This window comes from Macaca nemestrina, chromosome 7 (genome assembly GCF_043159975.1).
Source record: "Macaca nemestrina isolate mMacNem1 chromosome 7, mMacNem.hap1, whole genome shotgun sequence".
Lineage (NCBI taxonomy): Eukaryota > Metazoa > Chordata > Mammalia > Primates > Cercopithecidae > Macaca > Macaca nemestrina.
The window spans coordinates 177,315,193-177,327,177 of NC_092131.1; positions in this window are offsets into that span (position 1 = coordinate 177,315,193).

Here is an 11,985-nt window from a genome sequence, read left to right on the forward strand (position 1 = left end):
AGACTTTCAGTGCTCATGAGCATGAGACATGTAAGAATCCTCTAAATAATTTTTTAAAAACTTTGTTTAATACATCATTACCCATGTCCCTGAACTCCCCTTTGCCCTGCTTATTGTTCTGTGTAACACAAATTAGCATCCAAATGACCTTCAGAAAATGCTTTAAATAAAGATTTCTAAGAAGAGTTTTCTTAGAAACTTATCATTATTATATTAAGTTATTCTAAGGAAATTTTCATTTTAATACCTATAGAAATAAGTACTGCAATAAGAGATAAAATCCAATATAGAAAGTCTATTAACCTTAGTTCTAAATTTCTACTAAGGGGCTCTTGTAAAAGAGAAAAAAGAGCTTAACACCTCACCTCTGATGTCATTTTCCATCTATAAAAAATTGCTTTCAGCCCACCATACTATGCTAAGTATCATTTGTTTTCATCACTGTGAGAAACCAAGACATCAGGATATTAGGAGCCTGCCCTTCTTGGTTCCACCATAAACAGCAGGCATCTAGTAAACTAACTGCATTAAATCTCAAAGATGTACTTATGGATTCATTTAAAATTTTTTAATATAATAATGGGCCTAATGCAGCTAGGTAGGAGGAATCAGTTCTAGTGCTCTATAGTGCTGTAGGTTGACTATAGTTAACAATAATGTAGAGTTTCCAACAGCTGCAAGGAGGATATTGAATGTTCCCAACACAAAGAAGTAATGAATGTTTCAGGCGGTCGATATGCTAACCATCCTGATCTGATCACCATACATTACATGTATGGTGATCCCATGAATATGCAGTTTGTCAATAATTAATGGCCCAGCACAACTGAGAGAAATAAAAGAAATTTGAAATCATGCATAATTATTGAACCAAAGGAAAATGCTCTATCCTCCTCTCAGCGAACATCTTCTAGTCAACCAAAGCATTGTATGCACCAACAATATTCAACATTAAGAGGTTAACTACACTTTCTACAAACATTAGAATACTATCTAGCCATTAAAATGGTGATTAAAGATTTATAATAACGAGCTGACTCCAAAAAGATATTGTCAACACATGGTTTAGCTTCAACACAGGTGGGTCTTGTAACAGAAAACATAATGAGATACTATTACTGTGAAACTGTTTTTTTATCATAGCTCACACCTGTAATCCCAGTGCTTCGGGAGTTTGAAGCAGGAGGATCAACTGAGCCCAGGAGTGAGAATTTACACTGAGCTATGATTGATCGCACCACTACATTGCAGCTTGGGCATCAGAGCAAGACCCTGTCTCAAACATATGAAATAAAATGAAATAATAAAATAAATAAGATAAAATAAGCGACTTTAGCAGAGGAAAGTCAAAAACAATAGAAGCACTGACTTCTGCCACCATTAAAACAGCCTCTAACAGTTTTGTCTCCCCAGCTGAATTTGTTGCCAAAGAGAAAGTCTTACCTGTGTCTTTCCAAAATCTTTTCAAAGACGGGCCAATCCCAGGTTTTGTCTTTCTTCACAATTGAAACAAGGTGCTTTTTTTCCTGGGGGAGTCAGAATGCAGCCAGCACCCCCACCATCAGGGTGCCATCAGCCTGCACACCAGGCCCTTCCCACAGAAAGTGGACTTTGCAGCAAGGCAGCTGAGGATGGTTCTAATCTGTGTCAGCATCATTCCACCAACTTCAACCAAAGACACTCGGCCAAAAAGCAAACGTTCATCCTTCCGCGACTTTCTATACTGTTCTCTTGTTTCAAGAAACTCTTCAAACTCCATTCCAGCTGCTGCCAGCAGATCTACTCCATCTTGCCCCAATGTGTCCGGAGTTGCCTCCTTCCAGTGGGTTCGTGGTCTCCTGACTTCAAAAACGGAACCGCAGACCTCTGCAGTAACAGTTACAGCTCTCAATTACAGCTCTCAAAAGCGGCACCAACCCAAAAAGTAAGAAGCAGCAAGATTTACTGTAAAGAGCAAACAAGTCCTCCAGAAAATGGAAAAGGTCCCCAACTGATTGCACCTGCTAGCAGGCACGCTCAGCTTTTATTCCCTGATTTGTCCCCACCTACATCCTGCTGATTGGTCCTTTTCACAGTGTTGATTGGTCGATTTTACAGAGTGCTGATTGGTCCATTTTACAGAGGGCTGATTGGTTCATTTTATAGATGACTGATTGGTCCATTTTACAGAGTGCTGATTGGTCCGTTTTACAAACCTCTAGCTAGCCACAGAGCACTGATTGGTGCGTTTTTACAGAGCACTGATTGGCACATTTTACAAACCTCTAGCTTGCCACAGAGTGCACTTTACAATCTGACTGGTGCATTTTACAATCCTAGCTACAGAGTGCTGATTGGTGCATTTAACAATTCTCTTGTAATACAGAAAATTTCTCCCAGTCCCCACCAGACCCATAAGTCCATCTGGCTTCACCTCTCACTACCACCAAAGTAGTAGAGCTTGAGCCTGGCTGCCAAGACTCCTGGCTTAGGGTTTTCGAGGACACAGATGAAGAGATGTGGAGGGTGACATATGGTTGAAGATGTGTGGATTTCCCGTGCCCTCCCCAGGTACCTCCCTCCAGGTTCCTCCAGGTGATCAGCTAACTGGAAGCTCCTAATTCTTCTTTTTTTATTTTAACAATGTTTTCCATGAACTAATTGCTTAGTTGCTCAGAATGTAAAATTTTTCTACTTTTGATACAGATTTTTACATAAATATTTGATAAATTCACAATTCACAAACAGGCATTAAAATTTATATTACTTCTCACTTCAATATTATGCCAATGATATTTAATCTTTGTCATTCTGATGAGTAAAAACAAATGTTCAATTTTTTCACCTTAACTGATTGTGAACAAGTGAATATTTTCATAGAGAGTAATTATTTAAAGTCTCTCCTGGTCCATAAAAGAGACTATAGCAAAGGAAGCAGCAAATATATACCCAGTTCTTATTAATTATTCAATAGTTCATTCTAAGTTTGTGATAAAGCATAATAATAGGAACTTTTTTCCCACAATGTGTAAGCTTTGCTTCAATCGGAGAGGAACAGAATTTTAGATGATATGAAATCATAAACTATCTTTAAAGTTCAGATCCACCAGTAGACAGATGAGAACAATCAGGTTCAGAGAGGTGTGGTGACTCACCTCAGCACATGCTAGGCCAGCAACCCAGCAGGCACCGTGCTCACCATGCCACAGCTGCCCTCAGCCTGAGGGGACTCATCCTCCCTCCAAAGACAACATTTAACCACAGCACATTGGGTGCTGCGGATCTGATAAGCTAGGGGACCACTAGCAGTGCACTAAATCCTGGTTTCTGGCCTATTCTTAACGGCCATGTGTTAAAAATCAAATTTCCATGGACAAAGCCAAAGCCAACTGTCACTTTTATGAAATGAATTTTGGGACATAGAAATAAATACAGGCTGGGTGTGGTGGCTGACGCTTGTAATCCCAGCACTTTGGGAGGCCAAGGCGGGCAGCTCACGAGGTCAGGAGATCGAGACCATCCTGACTAACACGGTGAAACCCCGTCTCTACTAAAAATACAAAAAACTAGCCGGGCCAGGTGGCGGCGCCTGTGGTCCCAGCTACTCGGGAGGCTGAGGCAGGAGAATGGCGTAAACCCGGGAGGTGGAGCTTGCAGTGAGCTGAGATCCGGCCACTGCACTCCAGCCTGGGCGACAGAGCAAGACTCCTCTCAAAAAAAAAAAAAAAAAAAGAAAGAAATACGTCAAAGTTAATTATGTTTACAATATTATTATGATAAATTTGAGTAGTCATGCTGCAATGGTTTGCCATAATACTGTAGGAAAATCACTGTTCAATGCCTGCATCACTAAACTAAGGACTTAGGATACCAAACAGATATTTACTTTAAACTTACTCATAAAATGTCACAAATGTTTTGATTCACAGCAGAATGTAATTCAGAAAATATTTTAGTCATTTCGTTTTTGGAAGGGACTATCTTTCAAGGATTAGTACCTAGGGTGTATTTCAAAACCAATTTATCTTCAACTACTGGGAAAGTGATTATTTTCTTATGTTCCACAGATTTAAACTTATGAGGAATCGCCTTTTTTGATATTGTTTCAAGAGATATCATCTTAGTTGGATCACTGGAGCATTGGAGTAGCTATTTTTTTCTCTTTATTAAGTTTGGATCAAAAGTAAGTTGCCATAGATGTTGTGAAACATGATTTTGATGTTTGTTTTCTTTGTAAAACCTAAGGTGGCAAAATTGACGTTCTGCTTTTAATTCCTCCTAAGGAGGTGGGAATAATTACTAAATAAAATTTTATAGCACTTATGGATTAAATTGAATTAAATATCCAAATATTAAACGGATTTCATACATCCCATAACTATAACAATCTAAACAATTGCTTAAAAAACAGAATTATAATAAATATAATATTCATTATTGTGCCTTAATATAGTCTTTAAATTTTTATGTATTGTTTTAATTTTAAAAGGACACAACTAGAAACCTATAGGACACCAGCGTAATTTTGGCCACCTAAAGCAAAAGGTCTCCATATATCTTTCAAAAAGTACACACAGATCAATAGGGAGAATAAATAACACCATTTAAACCTCACAGCTTCAACATGAGTTGAAGAGAAAGAAAGCATGACAGATTTTAGATTATTTGTATGTAGAAAAACAAACACCAATGTCCAGCAGGGCTTCTTGGTAATCTTTCTAAACCTATTCTGTATGTTTGAAATTATATTTAAGTGAAAAATAAATAAAACATAAGTGAAAGAATATTGAATTTTTTCAAGCTAATGGAAACAAAGAAAGGTATAAACACGAAAGCCGAAAAACTACAACACAAACCAAAAGCACTGGCTATGTGCACACACACACAGAGAGATACCTTTTAATGTTAAAAACCATAATTCATAATAACAATATAATAATTATGAATATTTATACACCAAGTAACACAGCAATCACCAATACAAGGCAGAAACTTGTAGAACATGTAAGGAGACACAGATAGAAACAAAATAACAAGAGTTGACTTTGCCATATCACCCTCAAAATGAGACAGATCAAGTGAACAAAAACCAGCAATGATATAATACATAAATAACATAATTTTATCCCAAATTTTGCACCCTGATACAAGAAAATACAACTTTTTCTTAAACACACATAAGACTCCCCAAAACCAAACTCATGTTACAGGCATCAGCACACTTTTTCTGTAAAAGACCAAGCAGTAAATATTTCAGGCTTCATGGGCAATAGACTGTTGCAACTCTGCTGCTGTCACACAAAAGCAGCAACACAAAACACAGAAAGGAATACGGCTGTGTTCCAAAAAGGTGTAATTTATAAACACTAAAATTTGAATTTCATATACTTTCACATCTTTAAATACTATTCTTTTAATTTAAAAAAATTTATTTAAAAATGTACAAATTCTTTTTTAGTTCACAATTCATACAAAACAGTCAGTGGATGAATCTGGAATAAGGTTTGTAGTTTGTTGAACCCTGACATATTAAGTCATAAAGAAAGAAATGGTAAGTTCTATGAAGGAGAAACTTTAAAAACACCATTATTCTCTGGGCCCAATGTAATAATTCTAAAATTAACAACAAAATCTAAAGGGGTCTTCCACATGAAAAGGTGGAGAAAAGTTTGCATTAAACAACATTTTGGAATGTTGGAAGTGGAAATACAAACCAAAATTAGAAAGATTTTAAAAAATAGTTACAATAAAAACACTAATGCAGAATCTGTGGCAATCTTTATCATCTTTTAAAATTTAAAATATTTTAAAATATATATATGGTATATGCCAACAGAGGTGATATCAAAAAAAAAAAAATAAATGCTTGGGTAAAAATAGAGAAGACAGAAACAAAAGAAAGAGCAAATGCAGTAAATCCAAAATGGTTATAAGGATGATATTTTAATACAACTATAATAGCAACCACTTTAAGTGTGGTTGCTATTAAGACACCAGTTTAAAGATAGATATTGCCAGATTGAATAATACAAAAACAAGTATATATTGTCTAAAAGAAACAGGTTAATTGTGATGTTAAGTGTCAATTTTAGATCTTTCCAGCTTTCTCTTGTGGGCATTTAGTGCTATAAATTTCCCTCTACACACTGCTTTAAATGTGTCCCAGAGATTCTGGTATGTTGTATCTTTATCCTCATTGGTTTCAAAGAACATCTTTATTTCTGCCTTCATTTGTTATGTACCCAGTAGTCATTCAGGAGCAGGTTGTTCAGTTTCCATGTAGTTGAGCAGTTTTGATTGAGTTTCTTATTCCTGAGTTCTAGTTTGATTGCACTGTGGTCTGAGAGACAGTTTGTCATAATTTCTGTTCTTGTACATTTGTCGAGGAGTGCTTTACTTCCAATTATGTGGTCAATTTTGAAATAAGTGTGATGTGGTGCTGAGAAGAATGTATATTCTGTTGATTTGGGATGGAGAGTTCTATAGATGTCTATTAGGTCCACTTGGTGCAGAGTTGAGTTCAATTCCTGGATATCCTTGTTAACTTTCTGTCTCGTTGATCTGTCTAATGTTGACAGTGGGGTGTCCCTACAAAGGACATGACTCATCCATTTTTATGGCTGCATAGTATTCCATGGTGTATATGTGCCACATTTTCTTAATCCAGTCTGTCATTGGTGGACATTTGGGTTGGTTCCAAGTCTTTGCTATTGTGAATAGTGCCGCAATAAACATACATGTGCATGTGTCTTTATAGCAGCTTGGTAGATCTTCCTCCATCCCTTTATTTTGAGCCTATGTGTGTCTCTGCACATGAGATGGGTCTCCTGAATACAGCAAACTGATGGGTCTTAACTCTTTATCCAATTTGCCAGTCTGCATCTTTTAATTGGAGCATTTAGTCCATTTACATTTAGGGTTAATATTGTTATGTGTGAACTTGATCCTGTCATCGTGATGTTAGCTGGTTATTTTGCTCGTTAATTGATGCAGTTTCTTCCTAGCATTGATGGTCTTTACATTTTGACATGTTTTTGCAATGGCTGGTACCTGTTGTTCCTTTCCATGTTTAGTGCTTCCTTCAGGAGTTCTTGTAAGGCAGGCCTGGCGGTGACAAAATCTCTCAGCATTTGCTTGTCTGAAAAGGATTTTATTGCTCCTTCACTTATGAAACTTAGTTTGGCTGGATATGAAATTCTGGGTTGAAAATTCTTTTCTTTCAGAATGTTGAATATTGGCCCCTGCTCTCTTCTGGCTTCTAGAGTTTCTACTGAGAGATCTGCTGTTAGTCTGATGGGCTTCCCTTTGTGTGTAACCCGACCTTTCTCCAGTTGCCCTTAACATTTTTTCCTTCATTTCAACCTTGGTAAACCTGACAATTATGTGTCTTGGAGCTGCTCTTCTCGAGGAGTATCTTTGTGGCGTTCTCTGTATTTCCTGAATTTGAATGTTGGCCTGCCTTGCTAGATTGGGGATGTGCTCCTGGATAATATCCTGCAGAGTGTTTTCCAACTTGGTTCCATTCTCCCCGTCACTTTCAGGTACACAAATCAGATGTAGATTTGGTCTTTTCACATAGTCCCATATTTCTTGGTGGCTTTGTTCATTTCTTTTTACGTTTTTTTTCTCTAAACTTGTCTTCTCACTTCATTTCATTCATTTGATCTTCAATCACTGATACCCTTTCTTCCAGTTGATTGAGTCAGTTACTAACGCTTGTGCATTTGTCATGTAGTTCTCGTGTCAAGGTTTTCATCTCTATCAGGTCATTTAAGGACTTCTCTACATCGATTATTCTAGTTAGCCATTCATCAAATCTTTTTTCAAGGTTTTTAGCTTCTTTGCGCTGGGTTTATAATTCCTCCTTTAGCTCAGAGAAGTTTGATTGTCTGAAGCCTTCTTCTTTCAACTCGTCAAAGTCATTCTCTGTCCAGCTTTGTTCTGTTGCTCATGAGGAGCTGCGTTCCTTTGGAAGGGGAGAGGCCCTCTGATTTTTAGAATTTCCAGCTTTTCTGCACTGCTTTTTCCCCATCTTTGTGGTTTTATCTACCTTTGGTCTTTGATGATGGTGACATACACATGGGGTTTTGGTGTGGATGTCCTTTCTGCTTGTTATTTTTTCTTCTAACAGTCAGGACCCTCAGCTGCAGGTCTGTTGGAGTTTGCTTGAGGTCAACTCCAGACCCTGTCTGCCTGGGTATCAGCAATGGAGCCTGCAGAAGAGTGAATATAGCTGGACAGCAAATGTTGCTGTCTAATCATTCCTCTGGAAGCTTCGTCTCAGAGGTGTACCTGGCCATGTGATGTGTGAGGTGTCAGTCTGCACCTAGTGGGGTATGTCTCCCAGTTAGGCTACTCAGGGGTCAGAGACCCACTTGAGCAGACAGTCTGTCTGTTCTCAGATCTCAAACTCCATGCTGGGGGAACCACTACTCTCTTCAAAGCTGTGAGACAGGGACATTTACATCTGCAGAGGTTTCTGCTGCCTTTTTTTTAGCTATGTCCTGTCCCCAGAGGTGAAGTCTACAGAGGCAAGCAGGCCTCCTTGAGCTGCGGTGGGCTCCACACAGTTCGAGCTTCCCAGTGGCTTTGTTTACCTACTTAAGCTTCAGCAGTGGTGGGCACCCCTCCCACAGCCTCACTGCCGCCTTGCAGTTAGCTCTCAGACTGCTGTGCTAGCAATGAGGGAGGCTTCATGGGTGTGGAAGCCTCTGGGCCAGGCATGGGATATAATCTCCTGGTGTGCCATTTGTTAAGACCCTTAGTAAAGCACAGTATTAGGGTGGGAGTTACCCAATTTTCCAGGTGTTGTGTGTCACGGTTTTCCTTGGCTAGGAAAAAGAATTCCCTTCCCCCTTGCACTTCCCAGGTGAGGTGATGCCTTGCCCTGCTTCAGCTCTCACTCGTTGGGCTGCACCCACTGACCAGCACTGACTGTCCGACACACCCCAGTGAGATGAACCCAGTACCTCAGTTAGAAATGCAGAAATCACCCATCTTCTGTGTCACTCACACTGGGAGCTGGAGGCTGGAGCTGTTCCTATTTGGCCATCTTGGTGCCACCTCCAGATGTGTGCTTTCTGCTGAGATGGCTTAGGAGAAACAACATCCTAGCAGCAACAAGCACACCTAGCACCCAGAGCTTAGTTGCTGATTCCTTTTGACAAAAAAAAAAAAAAAAAAAAAAAAAAAGGAACCAGGACTTGGAAATGGCTGATTCTAGGGCTGGGGCAGAAAATATACAAGATAAGCCTGCAGTGTCATGCAGTTCCAGGAAGCAAGAAAGTGCTCAAGTACAAAATGATATGTTTTGTGAAGACAACACAGGAGCCATCCGGAATGACCTTTCAATGGGAATCAAATCCAAACAATTCGAGCAACAAAATAACGTAGTATTTGATTATAGTCTAACATATAAAATAAACATTCAAAAATCCATCTCGATATACATAAGTGATGAAATAAGTAAATGGGAGAAAATAGCTTATTGGCTTGTGTAGAATTTCAAATGATTTATATAGATACTCTCCCATCAAGGAGGTGGAGCATGACTCCCCACCCTTTTTGTGTGGACTTTGCATAGGGCATTCATTTCATGGCATGCAGTAAGGAAATGCTGGGGGCAGTAAGCTCACAATGGAGAAACCTGCAAACGCTACCCCAGCCAGATAATTCAGGGCAGCATCACCAGCAACCAGTCACAATGACCCTGTGTACCCCTGACAGGATGGGAAGAGAGCAACAGCTCACCTCTGTGGTCTCCCTCCCCACACCCCATAACCTCATTGTACTCATGAGTAAAGGAATCAGATAAACTCAAATTGAGGAACAGTCTACAAAATATTTGTCTAATACTCCTCAAAACTGTCAAGGTCTTCAAAGACAAGGAAAGTCTAAGAAATTATTACAGTCTAATAGTGCCCAAGAAAACCAAGTGACTCAATGTAATGTGTTATCCTAAATGGGATTTTAAGATAGGAAAAGAACATTGTGTAAAAACTAAGATAATCCAAACAGCACATAGACTTAGTTAATAATAATGTAGCAGTATTGGTTCATTGTTTGTGATGAATGTATCAGACTAATGTTAGATGTTGGTGATAGGGGAAATTGGATGTAGAAGATTAAAACCTCTCTAATATTTCAACTTTTCTGTAAATACTAACGTATGCTAAAATTAAAAGTTTATTTAGAACAATTAATTATTAGACAATGTAATAAGTGCCACACTAGACATATAGGGTATTATGGGAGCACAGAAGAGTGGCAGCGAACCAAGACTTAAATTACTCAAATTATTTTGGAAATAAAACTCAAATTATTTTGGAAATAAATTATTTTGGAATAAAATTTCAAACATTTACATCCAATTTTAAAACATACATTTCCATAAAGAGTTGATTTGCTGATTATGAGAATGTTTACTTAACAGATATTAAAGGCATTTACAAGGTAACTCTTTGTAACATTACAAATTGCTCTATGTCATATAAGGAGCCTAATCTGCCATAACTCTTCATTTTTCTTTTATAAACATGTTAATTATAAAATATACAAACAAAAAAGAAACAGGCTGTACAGTTCAACGATTGCCTCTTGAAGTAAACCTCTTCATGAGACATCCCCCCCTACTCCAGTTTGCCCTCCAGGAGAGCCTTGGAGGAATGTCCCGGGCAGGTCTGCCTCTCTCTGCAAACCCAAGCCCTGTGTTGAGGGGGAGAGGTGCAGCCACGTGGCCTTTTCCAGCCCAGCCCCCGGCATGGGCACAGGCGGCTCTCTGCTGTTCACTTGCTCTTTGTCAGTTTTCTGTATCCCCACCAGTACTTCAATACCATCCCCTGCACCTGCTCTCCCTTTCAGTGGATTCAAATGAGACTTCAGATCCCCACTCCCAATCCAAGCCCTCCCGGATGCCACCCTGGTTCCCGTGTTGAATTGGCCCGCAGGGAGGAGCAAGAGAGAGAATATTGCCATCTGTGTTCAGGTCGCCCTATTCTAAGGATCCTTCTAGAATCTTTCTTTTTTACTTCTCAAAGGTTGGAAGCATATATTTTTATTTTATAGAGTGTCTTATGTAGTGAGTAAGCAGGTGCCACATTTGTTAGCAACAATTAACTTAATTTGGAGGGACCAACAACCAAAATAGCCGGTTGCTCTCTCTTTCTCTCTTTTATATATTTATTTTGAGGAAAAACTTCCTTGCTGCCCACACTTTCTTCAAGTCCAACTCTGCACATACGGCTTAATTAGCAAAGCCACAGCATTACTTTCCTCTTGGAATCTTCAGTTTTCTCCTTCAGGGTAAACTAAACTCATTCTGAAATTATACACCTCCAGAATCCCTCCTTGGTGCACCATACAGACTTCGGCTTATAGCTAGATGTGTCATCTCCTTCTGACCCACCAAGTGCTGGTATTGAAATACCAAAGCTGCAATCAAACTGTCTCCCATTTTACAGATCAAATTTTTTTCCAAAAGCTTTTTCTTAAAATAGCATGTTAAATAAGAAACAAACAGTATTATATGTAATAGTACTACCTAAAGTCTAGGTAATCTTTTCTATGTGAAAGAAAAGATTCTTCAGTGTGAAGAACTACAGAGTCTTATTAAATATTCTCTCCTTTGCACAGTTGACTATTGTGAAAAGAGATTAAAATTCCCAAGAGTACTAAGAAAGAATTCCTATTTTAATGCTATGGTAGAAAGATGGCTGCTGTTCAATTTATATGAAACACTTTTATATTCACTCATTTGTTATTTTATTTTTTAAAAGTTTATTGAAAACTTACTCTGTCCTATACATTATGAAGCGCATGAAGAGATAGCAAAGAACATTGCAACATGGTTTCTTCCCTCAAGTAATTTACAACAATATAAGCAAGACAGAAGATGTACAGCAACTGAGTGAATACAATATGACCAGGCAATGACATAGGCAGCACACCTCTGGTTTCCTTGGGAAATCCTAATTACATTTGTATTCCTTCTAACAAAAATTCTAAGCC